Source organism: Pipistrellus hanaki (genome assembly GCF_964339955.1).
Source record: "Pipistrellus hanaki genome assembly, chromosome: 14".
NCBI classification, from domain to species: domain Eukaryota; kingdom Metazoa; phylum Chordata; class Mammalia; order Chiroptera; family Vespertilionidae; genus Pipistrellus; species Pipistrellus hanaki.
Window position 1 is genome coordinate 30,500,036 of NC_140516.1, and position 18,686 is coordinate 30,518,721.

General features: G+C 42.7%; 1 long non-coding RNA gene across 1 annotated transcript; it reads left to right on the forward strand.

Moving 5' to 3' along the window:
• The first annotated feature begins 348 nt into the window (after positions 1-348).
• LOC311632239 lies at positions 349-18,260 on the forward strand. The gene is made up of 3 exons (XR_014796738.1): positions 349-503; positions 5,153-5,246; positions 17,820-18,260. It is a non-coding gene; the product is annotated as an uncharacterized lncRNA (long non-coding RNA).
• The last annotated feature ends 426 nt before the right edge of the window (positions 18,261-18,686 follow it).

The following is an 18,686-nucleotide window of genomic DNA, read 5'->3' on the forward strand; positions in this document are numbered from 1 at the left end:
TCTGTGGCCCACGGGGAGAAGAGAATGAGTCACAGTGATCTCAAGTGAAGGGTTGAGGGGATCATGCTCAGCGAGCTGAGGAGCTGAGTGATGCTACCCAGTGATTCTAGACCTTCCCCCCAGCCCTACGGTCCAGCCTGGCTTGGAGGTGGCAGCCACAGAGCCATCCTTTCCTGCTGTGTGTGTGCAGGGTGACTCGGATTCCAAGGGTTCAAGTGTCGCCTGTAATTGGAAAAATGGCTTAACCACAAATGCATCCTGTGTTTCCTTAGTTATGTGACTGTGTGTCATTTTTTTTTTTTTCAAATACCATCCTCTTTTATGATCTCATATTCTAAAATGCCCCTTTCTAATTTAATGACAGGGATTCCATGGTTTACCACCCAGAAGAGAGCGCTTTCTTCCCTCTCGGATGCCAGAAAAACACCGCACATCTCAAAGGTGAGCACTCAGAGCCTCAGATCACTGATTGGAAGACCAAAGACTGGATTTGGAACTCACAGGTCAGGCACCTCCCCATCCTACTGTCCAGATACCCTTTCTTTCTCTTTGTCTTTTTCCCCCCCTCTCCATAATCATGTGTCCTGATCTAATCTCTCCCATCTCACCGAGCCTGCAGCACCTTGAGTGATTCAGTGGCTGTAAAATCCCCTGCCGACTTTGTTTTGGCTAGAATTGCAACCCACATGTGGGGGAGAATTAGGCTAAAACCTCAGCGCTAAGAACGCGCCTCTGTGCAGTGGTAGCAGATCAGTAGAAAAAAGGTGACATCATGGCTATTCCAGGACTTCAGGTCTGCAGTGCAAAGTGGCTTCCCTGCTGTACATCAAGAGTCCAAACCTGGATGTGAGACAAAAACAACTCTCCCTTCCCATAAATATCTGCTCTGGGGCTCAAAAGTATTCGAAGTGCAATAGCTCAGAAATGGTCTCTTCCCTTGGAGACCCATCTGATTTTCCAAATCCAATCACAAACTTTTTAATAGCACGTCATGAACCTCTCAGCTCATTATTTCTCTTCAAAGCCCTCCAGTTTGCCAGCTTAGAGCCTGTGAAGTGTTGTTTGATGATGTGCCGCACCATAAATAAACACGCAGGACATGCGAAAATCCATCCTTCACTACTTCTGGCTTTCCCACCAGGAATTCTGCCATGTAATCAAGGTCGTAAGATTTGCAGCAATTGCTCTGAATTGAGGGTGGTGGGTTTTTTTTTTTTTTTAAATGTGTCCAGTGTGTAAAGTAGGTAATATAGCAGATTTATCATGCTTATATAAATCCTATTTTCCCCCTTCTTTTTCCACTCTCTCTCCAGGTTAGGATGTTGGAGGCAAAGACAGTAGGAATATAGACAGATTCTCTGAAATAGCAAATGATAGCTTAAACCGTTCATATGGCAGGAAATCAAGGCATTGGATAATTTACCATGTCTCTAGCACCCAGCGTTCCCTCTGATGCTTTTAAGTTGTGAGCAGACAACCGTTTTACATGTGTAACCAGCCGTGAAGGTGAGTGTACAGAATGGAGGTTACTGTTGTAATCAAATAAAGCTCACACAAGCTAATCTGACATGTGTTTTGGCTAACTTTTTTTTTTTAACTGTATAGTAATTAGGCAAAATGATAAACAGTTGACCCAAATAACTATCATTTGCATTGTTTTGTTGCAAATTATGGTAAGATTAAGATGCTTTTGGGGAGGGAGGTAAGAACACCACAGTCTTATTCTTAATCAGCTTCCTTTTCCTGCAGTCAATGAGGGAAATATATGCAGAGAGAGCAATGGCCTGCAAACACTTTTTATTAATACCTGGGGCTGTGGACACAAAGCCCACTGCATGGAACAAGAAAGTATCATTAGAAAAATTGTTAAGTGAAGTACGTTAAAACTTGGCAGAGAATAAGAGTATTAGGGTTCTCCATATATATGTGTGTGTGTGTATATATATGTATATATGTATAGATATATGACTATATACATATATGCATATATATTATGTATATTATGAAATTTATATATTATGAAAAACATATATTATATATAAATATATATTATGAAACAGAATACATATATGTATATATGTATAGATATAGATCTATAGATCTATAGATATATAGATATATAGATATATAGATATATAGATATGTAATCTTAATAGAAATAAACATACTTATTATAGAAATTTATTATATAGGATTTATTATAGGAATTTGCTCATATGGTTATGGAGGCCAAGAAACCCCCAAATCCAGCATCTGTGAACTGGAGAGCCAAGAAAGCCAGTGGTGTAATTCAGTTTGAGCCAAAGGCCGGCCTGAGAATTGGGGGACGGGCTGGTGTGGGGTGAGGGGTAGTATAAATCCTGGGCAGAATCTGAAAGCCCGAGAACCACTGATGGCAGAGGGCAGGATAACATAGGTGTGTCAGCTCAAGCAGAGAAAGCAGATTTGTTCTTCCTCTGCCTTTTTGTTCTATTCAGGCCCTCAAGGGATTGGCTGATGCCCACCTATATTAGTGAAGATGATCTTTACTTAGTCTACCAATTCAAATGCTAGTCTCTTCCAGAAACATCTTCATAGGCACTCCCAGAAATACAATGTTTTGCCAACTATCTGGGCATCCTTTAGCTCAGTCAAGTTGACCCATAACATTAAGCATTACAGTTAGTACTTGTGGTAGGCAGAATTTTTGGCTCCCCAAAGATGTCCACATGTTTCCCCCTGGAACCTACGAGAATGTTATGTTACATGGTGAGGAGAAATTAAAGTTGCAGATGGAATTAGGGCGGCTCATCAGATTGCCTTAAAATAAGATTACCCTGGTTAGCTGTGTGGGCCCAATGTAATCATAAGGGTTTTTTCAATAGAGAAAAGGGAGGCAGAGGTATGAGAAGATTCAACCTCCTCTTGCTGATTTTGCAGATGGAAGGGGCACTAGGCAAGGAATGCAGGCAGCAGCAGCTGCAAAAGGCAAGACAGGTTCTCACCCAGAGCCTCAAGAAAGGAATTCAGCCCTACTGACACTTTGATGGGAGCCCAGTGAGACCCATTTCAGACATCTGTCCTCCAGAACCATAATACATTTGTGTGTTTTAAGCTACTATGTTTGTGGCATTATTATTATTATTTTTATAGCATCCACGGGAAACTATTATAGTACTTAAAACCTGTGAGCTGATGACTTTTCTCTTACTAAGTGATATCCCTTTATGATTAGCCAGTTCAAAGAGATCCACATCGCATTTATGCATCTAGTATCTCAGTCTGGATTCTTTTTCACCTCCATATCTGCCTAGCATTCTCAAAATAAATGCTGCCAAGAGCAGTGAAGAGCACAAAGTCTTGCTTATTGTCATACTGTCTGACTGTAAGCAGCAGAAACTGATTCTATCTAACTTAAGCAGGAAAGGAATTTATTGGCAAGATACTGGGTAGTTCCCAGAATTAGCTGGAAGTCTGGAGGATCAGACATAGAAAATTAGCAGGAGTTGAAAAAGATCACGAATCTGGCTACAGAGCCAAGATCAAGACTGGTAGGATCCAGAGGCTTCCACTGCACACCCAGTGTCAGTAATACCACTATTACTATGAACACATTTTTAACTCTTTGTGTTCCTTAAGATCCCAAGTTCTGGTAAAAAAAAAAAAAAAAAAAAAAAAAAAAAAAAAAAAAAAAAAAAGTCCTATTGGGATCATGCAGCTCCGTTGGCTTTCATAGTGGCTCACAGTGCCCCACCTGCCACAAGACATATGCAAATGAGGGTTCTCCCCAATAAGATATGGGGGCCCAGCCGAAACTGGTTTGGCTCAGTGGATTGAGCGTCGGTCTGCGGACTGAAGGGTCCCAGGTTCGATTCCGGTCAAGGGCATGTACATTGGTTGTAGGCACATCCCCAGTGGGGGTTGTGCAGGAGGCAGCTGGTCGATGTTTCTCTCTCATCGATGTTTCTAGCTCTCTATCCCTTCTATCCCTCTCCCTTCCTCTCTGTAAAAAAATCAATAAAATATACTGACTGACTCTTGCAGGCTATGTGTTCTCACAGTTCTGGAGGCTGGGAAGTCCATCTCTGTCTGGGTTTGGCCAATGGGAGGCAGTAGCAGAGGATAGGTGAACAGGAAGAAGAGAGAAGCCTAGTATTGCTCTTGTTCCTTGAGTAGTATCTTCAGGCCCAGCTGTATTTTTTCAATTGTTCCCTTCTTTCTGGAAGGCTGGCCTCAGTTCTAACTTTTGTTAAGTTGCCCTGGACCCTGACCCTCATCCATCTCAACTACTTTCTTTGTGCCTCTAGCCTGGAGATGGGAGCACTGTGTTTCCTGCTGTCGCTGATCTATAGGTTGCTCCCCTGTCTTGTTTGGCTTTTTAGTAATTCAACTTGTAGTTCTGGTTGCTGTTTCTTTGTAACAAATGACATCAAAATTCGGCAGCTTATAGCAACCATTCCACGAGTCAGGAATGTGATCAAGCAACCGATAGTACGGTTTATTTCTTGTCCAATAATGTCTAGGCCTCAATTGGGAAGACTGAGGGGGTGTGTGGTTTTGATGTGACACCTAGGGTTTGGAAATCATCTGAACATTATTCAGTCCCATGTCTGGTGCCTGGGCTGTGATGACTCAAAGGCTAGGACTGCCGACTGGAGCACCCACACACGGCTTGACATGTGGTGGGACTTCTTCACAGCATGACAGCCTCAGAGCACTCAGTTTGCTTGCATGGTGGCTCGGGGCTCCAAATGCGAGGGGTCCAGCCAGCAGCAGGTACACTCCCATTCATTCCGGGGGGCTTCTGAAATTGTACAGCATCACTTTCCCCCACTCTATTCATTAAAACACACAAAAGCCCACCCAGAAGCAAACTGGGGGCAGGAACACGGACCACTCCCTCAGTGAGAGGAATGTCAAAGAATTTGGGGATCATGTTTTAAAACCACCATACCTGGGTTCCCAATGGACAGTATGTATGAAACTACTCCATTTTCCTTAGAATGTTTTCTGTTTTTTTCTGTGGGACCCTCATCACTCAGTTCAGTGACTTGCTCTAATAAAATTCCTCAAACTCCCCTTATTAGATTTGGTCGCTCCCACTTTGGTGCTTTCATGACTTGTCAGAACGTTTGGATAAACTATCTAATCACATGCTTCCCTTCCTCACTAGCCCTGGGGCTCCTGGAGAGGCTAAGCCTTGTTCATCTCAATCACCTCCATGCTCAGCACACATCCACCTGGAATACAGGAGACAATAGGATATGGTAAGGGAATGAATGCATTTTTTTTCTCTAATCTCACTGACCACCAAAACCATTTTGGACACAACTCCCAGAGAAAATTGGTTGGGAGCCTCTACAGCTTTGTAACGATTTTGACCCCTGATATGCAGCAAAGGCTGTGAACTCAAGTGCAGGGCCTGGTATGTCAGTGAGTGCAACAGGCAGGTATGGAGGAGAGCAGGAGAGGGCAGGCAGGTTGATGCCTCCAATTTGGATACCTAAGATGTGAATTCCAGAATTTAAAGGGAGAGTGCTGGACTGGACATCCAGACCAGTGGTGTTTGCCTCGACTTAAAAGGCTAGCAATAGGGGATATAGGTAATAATGTCAACAATAAAAATAATAATAAAGCCCTAACCAGTTTGGCTCAGTAGATAAAGTTTTGCCCTGCGGACTGAAGGATCCCATATGATTCCAGTCAAGGGCATGTACCTTGGTTGTGGATACATCCCCAGTAGGGGGTGTGCAGGAGGCAGCTGATCGATGTTTCTCTCTCATCGATGTTTCTAACTCTCTATCCATCTCCCTTCCTCTTTGTAAAAAAAAATCAAAATAATAATAATAATAATAATAATAATAATAAAGATTATCTTGTCCACAAACTGAGTAGTCAACTCATGTTGATGGATGAGTGAGAATGTGGCTCAGTATTTCAAAAACTTCTGATTTTGCAGGAGGAGCTAGAATTTTTATTTTTATGTAATAACCTCCTGATTTTTAATGTTGTGAAGTAATTAAAAAATTTAAAAAACTCTGGTGTGGGCCAACACTCTGCGAGCCAAACCAAATACTTTGACCAAAGGCTGGGTTTGGCTGGGATAACTCATTTGTATCCCCTGATTTCAAGTTCCCTGGGAATGATCCACAGATAACTTCATTAAACCAAACTTTAAAAGCTTGAGATCAGCATCCTAAAGACAAAACTTTTGAAAGAGGCAGCAAATAAGTTTGTTAACTTGGTACACTCTTTAACACAACGACAATCTAATAGTATAATCTAGCAAACTACCCTTGACCTCGTTCAACTTGCTTCGTTTTGCCAACCTTGATTGTTTTGAAAGCTGTAAACCTAAAATTCACAGCAGGTTTAACTTTTGAGGTCAAAATATTTCCTCCAGTGATCAAAATGCTTGTATATGCAGGGGAAAATACAGGTTGTTTTTGAGAAATTAGATCACTCTTGCAGCACCTCAGAAAGATGACAGGCAGGTTGATGCCTGCAACTTGGACACCTAACATGTAAATTCCAGAATTTAAAGGGAGAGCAGTGGGCTGGACGTGCAGATAACTACTTTCTAGTACTTGGTTTGGCCAGTGTCCCGCACACAATGCCTCGCATGGGGCAAGCACTCAGCATTGTTTGCCTGAATTTATACATAAAAGAATGAGCAGCTGTGGGACTTTGACCAATTCATCTGAACTGTTTATGTCCTTCAGTTTCCTTATGTGTAAAAGGAGAAATGTGACAGTTATTCTACTTTTGCTATTACTGCTAAAATATGCCAAGCACATGCTAAGCACCCCAATAGACAGCTTCTCATTTCATTTCTATGCCCCCTTCAGCTTTAAAATTCCATAAACAAGGGATTCCAAAGAATAGAGAACAAATTAGGTGGCCGTGTGACTATCTAATAAACATTTCTCCCCTTTACTATTTTTATTTTTCAATTACATTCAACACTGTTTTTGAATTAGTTCCAGGTGTACAGAACAGCAGATAGACATTCATATATATAGGTTACAAAGTGTTCCCTTCAATAATTCAAGTGCCCACCTGGCACTATACATAGTTATGATAGTATTGTTAACTGTATTCCCCATGCTTTACCTCACAACCCTGTGCCTCTTTTGTTACTACCAATTAGTACTTCCTAATCCCGTCACCTTTTTCTACCCCATCTCCCAACAAGCTTCCCTTTACTTTTGAGTCAGGTAAGAATGGACAGAGATCTAACACCCTGTAAAAGTCACTGACTGCAAGCACCACACACACACACACACACACACACACACACACACTCACACATACACAAACACACACATATGCACAAACATGCACACAAACAGGCACATGCACAAACACACAAAGCTGGAGCAACACATTTTGGTATTTGACATTTTCTTGTGACTTAACTGTGTATGTGTTAGGACAGAGGCTCATAGAACTGAAATCTCTGAAGCCCCTTTGAAGATGCCTTCACTCCATATTTCAGTTAAGCTTTGTCAAATCTTAGGCCCAGGCCAGGGAGAAGTCTAAGTGAGTCATCTAATTTTTTTTTTTCTTTTTTGCCTGCAAACATCTGCCAATGGTGCGCCTTCCCACAGAGCATTAGTCCCACATTCGAAGCATGTCAGAGACAACTGGCAAGAAATGGTGTATTATGCTGAATTGAACCCCTTCTTCCAAGAGTATCCACTCCTGTTCATCTTAGCAGAGATGATGTTGCTAGTTACCAACCCGCAGATAAAAATCAGCCGGTCAGCTGACACCACCAGAAAGCAGTTGGGTGACCTAATCTGCTCGAAAGCTTTTCCCTTCCTCCTTTTCCTTCACCCCTGACCCTATCACATCCCTCCTCTCCTTTCTCTGCCATGGGGTATCTTTTTTAGCATTCAGTCCAGCTACCTTGCACACAGTAGGTACTCTACATATTTGATAAATGACTTAGGTGATTTAGATTAACCTGACTAACTTGTTGGGATAGAAAGTCCGGACAGTTCTCTTAGCTGTCATTCAGAGAGTCAGATTTTGTAATAATTCCTGGAGGAAGGAAAGCCTTTGTTTTTATTTTTATGTCCAACTCCTTACACCATCCAACTCTCCACAGGAACATACAGAAGTGTGCTACTTTTGCCAATTCCGGCCCTCGCTGGGCTTTGTGATATGAGGTGGGCCAGAGGCTATTGCTGAAGGGTCTATCTAATAACTAGTTTTTATTCCCATCTTTATCTGCCAGAGTCCTTTACTTCCTGTAGCACTTTGTAGAACCATTCTTCACTTTAGGAAACTTCCTGACCCTTCAATATTTTGTTAAGTTTCTCTCATGTGTGCCAAGTACCCAAGCAATCCTGTGAACATTTATTATCCTGAACTATCATTGCCTCTTTAGGTACCTTCCTTCCATTCCCCCTTTAACCCCCCACCCCCGCCACACACACACACACACACACACACACACACACACACACACACACACTGGATCTAGATACTTAGACTTAGCAGGACTGAGTGTTACTCATCATTTTATCCTCAGCTCTTGATACACTACTGGGCAGATAGTAGGTACTCAATTAACTGACTCCCTTAACGAATGCATGGCCATGTAATTGTGTTCTATAGATAACTTTGCAGGTCGACACTCCACCGGACACAGGGGCATGAAGCTATAGATGCCAATAGTTGTGGGCAGACGAAGGAAGGGTCTCTACCACGGAAACTCTGGACTTTCTCCTGCCTGGCCTTGAACACTCACTTAAAGCCTTCAGGCTGCAGTGAATTTTTCTGGCGCTTTGGCCTTATATAGCTTTGTTGAAGATAAAAGCGGCGTGTAAGGAAACATTTGGGCAATGTCTCGGAGCGGCCAAGTTGAACCATTTCAACAACACTGTTTCTGCTCTGCAGCCTGGGCTGTGGATGTGATTTACCCTCTGCATTTCAGGCCACGGTCACTGTCCCAGCAGAGTCTCAGGGGTCTGTCTCTGGGGTGGGAGTTCAGCTCTCACAGTGCTCTCAACGTTGCCTCATAAGTCTTTGGCTTCAACATGACAGTGACCATCTGTCCTAACCAATCCCTGAGGGACACGCTACAAGAAGCAGCACATTGACATTCAGCCTCGCAGAAGCAGGGGGCCAGAACCCAAATGGGAAGACTTCCCGGGTTATCCTCACTGCGTCCATGGGTGGGAACCGGCGATAGAGTGCCAACGGGCTTGGAGGCTCGGAGTGGGCCGGTGGTATTTGTTTCTGTAGAAATGTTTCTATAGGGCTGTGGTCGGCAAACTGCGGCTCGTGAGCTCCTTGAGTGTGGCTCTTCCACAAAATACCACAGCCTGGGCGAGTCTGTTTTTGAAGAAGTGGCATTAGAAGAAGATTAAGTTTAAAAAAAATTGGCTCTCAAAAGAAATTTTAATCATTGTCCTGTTGATATTTGGCTCTGTTGACTAATGAGTTTGCTGACCACTGCTATAGGGTTTCTAGAGGGCCTCCGGAAATTGGCATGAGCTTTGCTCTGGAAACCACAGGGTCCCCGATGCCTTTTTATTATCAAAGGAGTTTTCTGGTAGCAGCTCCATCTCTGGCCTGGAATTCACGGATGTCTGTGAAAATTCTATGGAGGCTCTGAGCCAGGTTTTCCACCTTCCTGGGAAGAAAGGGCCTGGGTACCCATCCACTGTGCTGATCAAGAAGCCTGTCTCTATGCCCTGGGCACTTCTGCCCCCTCCCTCCTCCACTGGGGCCTGGCTCTCAGCCAGCTGTCAGCTAATCCTTGCTAAGGTGTTAGGTGGCAAAGGCTCAAGGGTTATTAACCCCCATAGGAGCTTTCCACATTAAACAAAGTTTTGTTAATAAATCAAGGGCCATTAAAAAATCATCACCATAACATAACAATAATTTTTTTGTGTTCCCTATACATCTTTACCTTCACAAGTGAATAGAGTTATGACTATAACATATAGACAATATTTTTTCCCCCACACAAGACAACTCACACATTTCTTCACATTTCTAAATGTCCCGTGTTCATCCTCATAGCAGTTTGAAAGTATTGTTTGCAGCATCTGCCCACGTAATGGAGATTTCTCCCCACATAACCGACTGCCTTCCCTCTCTGCCAGCCTCCTCACCAGTGAAGTGGGCCCCAGTGCAGGGGGCCATAGTGTCCCTGGGACCCCTGCCTCACCTATGCCTACCCCTGCCACAGGCACCCCCTAACAACGCCATACACTCACACCCGATCAGAGGCACCTATGCCTGAATAAGAAGAACTAGCACCAGATGCAAGGTCTGTGGATCTGAGTCTTTCCCCAGAAATGTGAAAATAAGGCCAAGAGAAAACTGCTTTAGCATCTTTTTTGGAAGCTGAATCTGCACCATGTCAGCTTAAGAGCTGAGAGATGGGTTTTCTCCAACAATTATGTGGATCCGAGAAGAGAAGCCGAGAGGGGAAGAATTGAGCAGATGTCAGAGAGGGCAGAGGTGCCGGTGCCTGTCTGAGGCCCACGTGCATGCCCACTCGGTTTCTGTGAGACACACCTGGCTGTGAAAGCCAGGTTTGGTTCATTCTTATCACTTGCAAACAGAGGAGTCCAACTTCATGACAGTAATGATGACAATATTGATGACACTGAATATTGGCTCTGTGTCAGATACTTACTCACACTGGCTCATTTAATCCCTTCAACTACCTAAGGAGTTAGCTCAGAGATGTTTAGCAATTTCCCCAGGATATTACACTGCAGTGAATGACAGACGGGGGTTTGTTCTGTCTGAGGCCATAATCTTTGGTCTCAGCTATTTCCTTATGTGGGCTCCCAAGGTATGTCATCCCAAAGGTGGGATGAGTAGAGGGAAGAATTAATGCGCCTTCCCGGAATGCATTTAAAACACACTAATTTCTGGGGCCAGAAAGAAGATATTTGGAGGCAGAAGCCCTTTCTTGCTCAGTCTTTATAAATGGCCCTGTTAGATGACACTGCCCTCCCTGTGTCCTAGCTCCAAGCTGTCCTCGCCCAGGGGTACCTGTGAGACAACTGCCATCTCCCCAACAGCAAAAATATGGCTGAGTCAGTTCCCTGCATGCAGGCATGACCCATGAGTGGTTTTCCAAGCTCCCTTTGTAAGCGTTCTCCTGTTGCCAGGAATTCCGTGCCTGGGCCACCTCTCCTGGCTCCTTGATGTAGACCTTAAACACCCATGCCAGGCCCGCGTGTGTTTATCACTGTCTATAACATGTCTGTCGGTGACAGTCTGTCTTCATCTTGGGGATAGGACAAATCAAACTCAGTTCTGCCTCCCTGGAGACTCCAGGGGCATTTGAACACAATCCCTGACAGCACCACACACTCTCCCTGATGAAAGGCACACACACACAGGCTGTCCTGGGAGCTCAGAGGAGGTAACTAACTGTCTGAAGAACTGGGGAAGGCTTAATGGAGGAATGGACTTAGGAGGCTGTGAGCTTTGGTGTTAGCCTAAGTAGAGCAAATCCACAAGATTTAGCTTCCTGCGGCCAATTGTCTGTCAGGGACCCACAGTGACCTGCAAGGATGTTCCTCCCCATGTCTCCCTCCGAGGACACCATTGCATCGGGAGCTAATAAAATGGGTGACAACCCCCCGTGTGCACTAAGGAGTCCTAGCCAACCAGCCAGGCATATTGCCTCAGCAGAGAGTGTCTTTGCGCGAAGGCCTTCAGACACATCATTCCATGAAGGGAGAGGATGATTCTCCCATGCCTGACATCTTCAAACATGGGAACTGCGGTTCGTGACTACATGCAGAACGCCTTCTCCAGGATGGGTTCAGGGGAGCAGAGTTGTAGCTGGACCAGAAAAGCAGCTCAGGGCAGAGCCGCAGAGTTTCAGGAAATTCAGAGACAATGAGCCCGTTGGGAATGTTTAAAAATTCCAGGCAAATGATTGGCTAGGAACACAGTCCAGCGTAAAGACTTGCCCTTCTGGCTATTGATCCTGCAGCAGTTCGCAAAGCAGTTTGCAGGGAAGTGGCCACTCTTTCCCTTGACGTAACACTCCTAAGTGTGCAGGCGAATTAAAAGTGTCGTAGACGAAATTACCACTCTGAGTACCACCCGGTTGGGTCATGTGAACTCAGGTTCATGGATCTCGTGTTTCCAGCGAGCATCACAAATCCACATCATGTTCCCGAGTGCTAAATTTGGAGCTCTGATTTAGCTGACAGATGTTTGAAATCACATCTAGTTGAACAACTCCCAGAGGAGGACACAGCTGCAGATGTTCATGCAAGAGAGCAAGTCATTCCAGTTAAGGTCGGCGGGAACTCAGCCCGAAACCTTCTGTCTCCCCTGCCCGCCTTCTCCAGACAGGATGAGGGGGTGAAGGTCGTTTCCAAGCGGATGCCACCCACCTTTGGTTAAACCGAGATAAATGTTGGACTATTGCCGAGATAAATGCACAAGTTGTATCTTGGGAGAAGCAGGGTGCTCTGGTCAGCCTTAACTAAACACAGAGGGGGCTGCTAGTCTTTTTTAAAACCTGGCACAAAGCCACATCTGGCAGCCCACTTTGCCCCTCCGGTGGCATCTTAGGTCTGCAAATGAGGAGGATTTTGGATTTCCACACTTCAGGATCGGTTCGATGGATGACAGCATCTCTGGGTGGGTTGAAGTCCACGCGTGGAATGGGGACAACAAGAAAATGGTGCCGTTCTTCATCGTGTCTGACATCTCGAACAGATCCTCCATCGTTTTTTTTTTTGTTGTTTTTTTTCAAAACAACGAATTTAAAATTATTCTATCATCTTCTTTACACAATCACATATTTGAAACTTGTTTCAAGACTCAGCCTGAAAGGGATTTGTTTAAAAAAAAATGGTCTGTGTATTTGATGTGGGAGACTAGTGACCTTTGGTATTTTGTCTTAAAAAAAAAAAGTGTTTGATGTCTAAAATTTCCCTACTGCACTTGTATTGTTTCTGGTCTCTTTCTGTGATTTTCCATCCTCCATCATTCCCCACATTCAAAATCAGTTCTTTATTTACCCAGCAGAGGTTTTGACATAGTTATGAGCTCATCCTGATGGCAGCCTCAAATCAATGCAAATCACATTACGATGTCAAAATGGATGCGATGTGACTGTAAGTTAAGTGATTGTAAAACAGTTTTAGGACAGAGCCCAAGAGACACGCTTACCTTGTCAGGAGCATGGCAGGAAGGGATTAGTGGAAGCTGTGCTATATTCTCCCCAGTTGAAGTTCTTATAAAGTCATCGTTAGAGACCACAAGATGCCCTCCATGGAAGTTGATGGGCAGCTGGCTAAGGTGACAGAGTGGGTCTGGATCATAATTTTTATGTACTAGGATGAAGAGTGACTATGTCAACTAGATGACAAACTCAGAACATAGCAAGCCCAGCCATTGGCGATGAATCTCAGGAACCTAGTTTGTAAATGGTCCTTCTGGAAGGCCTGGAGCTAGGAAGAAGGGTCCACCAGGGGAGGTATGAGATCACTCGGGGAGACAAAAATAGTCTCTGAGGTCACTGATAGAATCTCAAGTGGATTCCTGTGCTAAAATTGTAAAAGTTATACTTATGACATCCTGGAAGAAGTGGCATTTACTACATGAGTCAGTCTATGATACTATCTTTAAAACCATGAATGTTTGTAGTCTGGAATGGGAGATTATATACCGATACTTTCCATGGATAACTTCAGGAGGGCGGGATTGAAAGAAGAAAGAAGAAAGCAATTAATCTCAAAAACAGATCTGCACTGTTAGACTAGTTACAACAAATACTTATTCTTTTTACCTAATACATCTAATACAGTAATTGAACCACACATGCATAAATGCACACTCTTCCTCCCAAAAGAAATTTCTCTGGAGGAAGAGTTGGGAAACTCGATAATTGACTAGGCAAATTCTTTGACTTCATCTCTGAGGAATCAAAGTATTTCTGTGAGAATAAAATGCATCAGTAGATATGGATAATACCTTGAGAAGTTGAGAGTCTGGCACAAAAAATGTTATTATCATTATTCTTGGTAGGACATAAAGGGTAGTTAATAAATATCGTTGACTGACTGTGACATTAATAGTTTTCCTGTAAGAGAGAGTTTATAGGCATACATTCTCAGAGGATTTTGGACATAAGATAAATGCATTCTGGATCCTATTAAATAAAATCCATTTTAACTTGTGGAAAAAATAGTCTTTAAAGGCAGGTTTGAACCCTGACTTCACAACTCACTTGTTCTGATACCTTTGGGCAAATTAGTTAATTTCTCGGATCCTCAGTTTCCACAGCTATAAACAGAGGATATAATAATGCATTCTTCCTAGAGTTGTAGTGGGAAATACATGAGATAATTAATATTAACTGGATAGCCCTGGTATGTATGCTAATCATGACTTCTCATTTCACTGGGAATTCTCCATGCTAAGTGCAATTATTATTTTATGATTGCAAATATTCATTCTTTTTTACTGATGAACAAACTGAGATAATGGGAATAGTAATAAACTCAGAGATGCAAGGTGAGTTGAGGTGATGGTTAGGAATAAATCCCAGGCCTAACACTTGGCCATTAGGTCATAATAGGAACCATTTGACCAAATCACATAGAGGTACACTTATCTTGGGAGTGTTAGGGCTTTGATATCATAAAAGATAGGCTCATTCCTTCCTCTGAGATGCAGGGATCCTTGACACAGGGATGGGTCATGGAAGTGTGGAAAGTGGTGCCTCTAATGCTCTGTTTCTGGTAAGCTTGAATCCCTCAAGCTCAAGAGTGTTCTGGATGCCTCAGTTTTCCTACATGTTCACCATGTGGACTTTAGTCATTTTTTAATTCTAAATACTCAGATAACAGTAATCACATAATGGTTGCTTCCTTCTTAGCATTAAAGTATAGTTTAGAATATATTTAATCATTTATCACATAATGATTGCTTCCTCCTTAGCATTAAAGTATGGTTTAGAATATATTTAATCATTTACATTATTGTTTATAAAATATTGATTTGGAAAAGTTCCAAGGAGTTGGTTAAGAACAATTTGTTGAGAATCACATCTTTCTGGGAAATAAAAAGAACAAGGTTTCATAGTGGGGAACTGTGGGAAATGATGGTAACTTGGTATGCAGAGCCCAAACCAATGAAAACCTTGTGTGCCTATGTCATATACAAATTTTTCTTTTTTTAAATTGCAAGATAACTGATGTTATGTCCAATAGTATATCATAGCCATAGGACAGCATAATGCAGTGGAAGAGTCCTCTATCTTAGTTCCATAATCTGTTCAAGTATTTTATTGAATGAACAAGAGGCCCAGTGCACGAATTCATGTACCAGTGAGGCCCCTCAGCCTGGTCTGTGGGATCAGGCCAAAACTGACTCCCCACCATCCCCCAAATGGTCCCGGATTGCAAGAGGGCATAGGCCAGGCTGAAGGATCCCCAAAGAGTATGATTGGGGATGGGGAGGGACTCGAGAGGTTGGCCAGCTGGGGAGGGCTCCAGGGTGTGTCTGGCCTGTCTCGTTCAGTCCTGATGGGCCGGACCCCAGCAGCAAGCTAACCTACTGGTGGAAGAGCCTTCCCCTAGTGGCCAGTGCACATCATAGGGAGTGGTTGAGCAGCCTTAGCATATCATTAGCACATTACACTTTGATTGATTGAACGGCCAACAGGTTGACTGGACACTTAGCATATTAGGCTTTTATTATATAAGATGATGCTCATCAGCTCTGGCATCTCAAGGTTCTACTGACTTTACCTGTAAATGAAGCATTTGAATGAAGTAAAGTTTGAGGTTCCTTCAAACATTTAGTTTCAAGAAACATGACTTAGATATGAACCCTCCATGGAGCTTCAGTCCCAGGAAGACTGCCAAACCAGTTTCACCAGATAATTTTATACCATCCCCTGAGTTTCCTCAGGCACCATTTCTGGTTGGCTACTAGTTTTCAGGGGTGGCACACCTCTCTGGTAATTTAATATTGACTATAAAAGTATAATATTTGCTGAGACCAGTTTGGCTCAGTGGATAGAGTGTCAGCCTGGGGACTGAAAGGTCCTGGGTTCGATTCCGGTCAAGGGCATGTATGTTGGTTGCAGGCACGTACCCAGTAGGGGATGTGCAAGAGGCAGCTGATCGATGATTCTTTCTCATTGATGTTTCTAGCTCTCTGTCCCTCTCTCTTCCTCTCTGTAAAAAAAAAAAAAAAAAAAAAAAAAAATCAATACAATAAAATTTAAAAAAATAAAAATAAAAAAGTATAATATTTATAGTAAATATGTCAATTCAGGCACTGCCATGCCTATTCTTTGGGCTTCATAATTTGCAACCTAGGGAAAAATATATTTCCTATCCCTAAATTACATAGTTTCAAGGACTTCTATGTCTCAAAATTGTTGAATAGGCTTGAATTATGGTTTTGTTCTTGCACTATTTACAGGGAATTCTGACCAAAGTATTAAGTCTGTGACATACAGAATATGCAACCTTATATTTGGTGCTTTATCAAGACATTGTAATCATGCCTGACCTCTATGAAGTTACTAAGGTCTGATTTACCTGGACTATTGGAAGCACTGCATTGTAGTGGTTAAGAGAGCAGATTTCAAAGATAAACTGTTTAATCTCTCAGGACCCCAATTTTCTTATCTGAAAAATGGAAATGATATAAGGTATTTTAATTAGTAGGCAATGAGAAAAGGGCTTAGAGCAAAGCATGGCACACATAGTAATGTTAATAATTATAATCATTATTAAGAAGTTGAAAGCTAGTGCCAACAGAGATGCAAGAATAACATGAAGAGAATTTGAGCAGGTTGGGTGTGACTCAGATGCAGAGAAATTATATGGTATTGGAAAGGGGCATTCAGGGTCTCTGAGTACCTAGAGCAACTTTGTTATCCAAAGTAAATTTTAAAATCCTAAACCAACCAGATTTTCATATATTTGGATTTGAAGAATAATTATTCTTCTACATATTAGCATTGTTAGCAATAATACCATTATCACAATTAAAAATGGATTTACTGTGAAGCTAATGAAGCTTAAGCTTCAGCCTTCTTCACTTGCATGGACTCCTTGTAAGGCCTTGGATTGCACTTTGTTGTCATATATTTTCTTCTTTTTTTCTTAATAAAGACCCCGAATATATAAGCTTCAGGCTCCCCCAAAACCTGGGTCTGTCCTGATCATAATGGTTGAGAAATAGGGAAATGTTGTTAGGGGTATAAGCGCTAGGGTCAGAATGACCCAAGGTCAAGTCTCAGCTCAGCCATTTGCCAAATGGGTTAGTTTAGGTAAATTACTTAAGCACCCTGAGCCTAGGTGTTCTCATCACTCCAAGGAGGGTTATGTAAAGACCTTGTGGATAGGTTCCAAATATGAAATGAGATTATGCAAAAGTGCACGATTAGTATTGGTTATTATAAACAGTTTATTTTCCCCCTTTGAGTAAGGAGAGGGTCTGGGTTTGCTATTAAGTGACCTGAGTAGGGAATTCATCAGTCATCCTTTTAGGGTTTATGTCATGCATTACTTTTCTTTGAATCCCTTTGCCTTTGTCTCCCCAGGAGCCAGCAAATTGTATCAGAGAAATTACATGAAAAACATCATAAAGAATCTAGAAATAGTGGTACATTCTTGGGCTTTCTTATATTGGGCAATTTATTGGTAGAAGATGGGCTGGTAGCAGGTGGCATGTACAGGTAAAGTCTGAATGCTTTTTTATAAGACCGGATAAGACCTTGGAGACTGTGAGCCTTGACGGCCATTGCATAGGCAGGCAAGCCACTTCCCAAGAAAGTTCACCTTCTCTAATGACAATGATCTGCTTCTCTGCAGGCTCCCTTGAGAAGGAGAATGCTTGGTTTGTAGCAGATTTGTGCAAAAAGCCCTGTGAAGAAAGAAACACACAGCAGTGGCTAAGCGCTCTCATGTTCTTCAAGGCTTTTTGGAACACAAATGGTAATGTCTGGGTCACTGATGAGGCTGCTCCCAAAATAACTCCCCTGATTTGTGGCCAAAACAGAGGGCTTTTCCCCCTTTATGATTAACACAGCGTGTTGGATGCCCAGTAGTCCCAGAATACTTTACAGTCTTGGCATTTCTAATTCTATTCCTTTTTAAAGTTGGGAAATTATTCCCTTTCAATCAGACAGAAAGATTGGGGGTGAGGCCTGTTCTCCCAGACAGAAAGATTCTATTCTGGTTTTCATGGTTTTATCATGTCACAGCTCAGACTTCTAATTTCAAGACAATCTTCTTTCTTTCTTTTTTTTTTTTTAATATATATATATTTTTTTTATTGATTTCAGAGAGAAAGGGAGAGGGAGAGAGATAGAAACATCAATGATGAGGAAGAATCACCGATTAGCTGCCTCCCACATGCCCTACATTGGGGATCGAGCCCACAACCTGGGCATTTGTCCTAACTGGGAACAGAATCATGACCTCCCAGTTCACAGGTTGATGCTCAACCATTGAGCCACACTGCCTGGGCTGATCTTCTTTCATTTAAACACACATACATTCAGCCCTAGCCGGTTTGTCTCAGTGGATAGAGTATTGGCTTGTGGACTGAAGGGTACCAGGTTTGATTCTGGTCAAGGGCACATGCTCTGGTTGTAGGCTCGATCCCCAGTAGGGGGTGTGCAGGAGACAGCCAATCAATGATTCTCTCTCATCATTGATGTTTCTATCTCTCTCTCC